Genomic DNA, 2003 nt, shown 5'->3' with positions numbered 1-2003 from the left:
GAAGGCGGCCCTGTGCTTTGGGTACTTGAAGGCTCGATCGGCCCGATAATTTTTGAAAAATCAGGGGGAGTCGGTTGGGCTATCCGTAGTCACTTACTCCGACAGTTGCCACCCTGACAGAAGTTGCCTGGCCTGAGCACCTGCCTGTAGCCTGCCTGAGGTCTGTTTGGTTGCCGACCTGAGATATCTCGCCTGACAAACCTGCCTGTCGAACCGTGTCTGGCTCGGGCCTGGAAAATCGGAGGCCTGAGAATCGCTGCAATCCCACGCACCGTGCCCGAGTCAAATTACCCCTTCTCTCTCACTTTTCCACTCTCCCTCTCACTTTTCCCCTTTCCCTTAGGGTTCCTACGGAGGAGAGAAATCCAAAAATCAATCCATGGAGTTGGGGACTGCCGGCGGGAAACTACTCTGACTCTCTGAGGTGTAGATCCGGTGGAGAGCTGCTCCAAGATCTACTGGATCTGACAACGTTGGCTGCAATTTTGCCTGCCACTATTCCTTCCTTTTGTAGCACCTTTGTCCAGACCGTGTGTAAATCAGGTACGTGAGTACACAATCCCATGTTTTTTCCTTGTTGCTTCTCCCCTTTTTGCTTTCCATGACAGAAGAATCTGTAGGGAGTTTGATTTGCAGCAATAAACAATTCTAGTTCATGGTTAAAAAAAGATGGATCTAAATTAATCTTCTTATAGTTTCTCGAAAAAAAAATCTTCTTATTTCGTACTTAGACAGATCTAAAATATTCTACTCGGATTTTTTATGCACAACTATCTTATTCATGTTATTTTGTACTCAGATGGATCTAGCTCATATTCATGTTATGAGCATGGGTGAGGAATACCTCGCACGTTGGGTGTTGAATTATTTATCTGGTGATGATCCTGCTGATGATCCTATTGATGGTCGTATTGATGATCCATCCTGCTAATCACTAAGTGATTATTAATTGCACAAGATTACGTACATGGTTGACGGAGTTTCTTTTTGGTGGACTTTCTGATCATGCGAATAGGAAATGTGACTTTTGGACATGTTAGCACTAGACGAGTGGTAGTAGACTTTTGTGTTCTTCAAATTATGATGTAAACTCAAACCTTAAGTGTAATGATAATTTGGTCTGTTATGCCTGGTTTTATCTAATTATTAATTTATCCCTTAAATACGTGACAAACAAGTGGCCAGTGTAACTCAGGCAAAAATTGAGCCAAACACTGCCTGGAGCTTCTGTCCACACAGGCGTACTTTCAGGGCGTCAACCAAACAGTGCCTGAGATTGGTGTGTGCCTAGTTAGCCAATTTGTGAAACGCCTTCAGGTTACTCTCAGGCAAGGAATATTCTCAGGTATCTAACTCAGGGTGCATGGCAACTAAACAGCCCCATATGTGTCTTTGTTGGATAGCCTGGAAAAAAATTGTGTGTAATCATATATGCAAATAAGGTAGTGTGTGAAACCAGAAATACTTGGAAGAGATGCGGTTCATAAATTACAAAGAACAATGTCAAATGTCTATTGGAATGGGGAAATGAAAATATAAACGTACATGATGATCTGAGTTGGTAATACTTATGTCCAACATTATATAGATCAATGCACAAAACGGGCATGACTTCACATTCTGATCATAAGTATTTGGCAAACAAAAATGCCAAGTGCCAAATACTTTTGATTAAAAAACTTTGTGTTACCCGCAAAAAAAGGTTTGTGTTTTTTTTCTACTTTTGAGGCACAAAAAATACAAGGCCGTGAAATGTCAAGTGCCAAATACTTTTGATTAAAAAACTTTGTGTTTTTTTTGCGGGGAAAAAAAACTTTGTGTTACCTGCAAAAAAAAAGTTTTTGTTGCTACTTTTGAGGCACAAAAAATACAAGGACGTGACTAGCCAGCAAAACGTTTACTAACTTGTGCGCCAGAGTAAACACCCTGAAAATGAAGTAGTCTGCGATTATGTTTCCCTCCTCTACCAATATATGAATACACACGGGTTCGGTTGGCGTGAA

The 2003-nt window shown here is 41.3% G+C and overlaps 1 long non-coding RNA gene across 1 annotated transcript; it reads left to right on the top strand.

Moving 5' to 3' along the window:
- The first annotated feature begins 219 nt into the window (after positions 1-219).
- LOC120969440 (uncharacterized) lies at positions 220-1136 on the top strand. The gene is made up of 2 exons (XR_005763663.2): positions 220-543; positions 800-1136. It is a non-coding gene; the product is annotated as an uncharacterized lncRNA (long non-coding RNA).
- The last annotated feature ends 867 nt before the right edge of the window (positions 1137-2003 follow it).

Source organism: Aegilops tauschii, chromosome 7, assembly GCF_002575655.3.
Source record: "Aegilops tauschii subsp. strangulata cultivar AL8/78 chromosome 7, Aet v6.0, whole genome shotgun sequence".
Lineage (NCBI taxonomy): Eukaryota > Viridiplantae > Streptophyta > Magnoliopsida > Poales > Poaceae > Aegilops > Aegilops tauschii.
The sequence above is the reverse complement of the archived record's forward strand: the minus strand, read 5'-3'. Positions and strand labels throughout refer to the sequence as shown.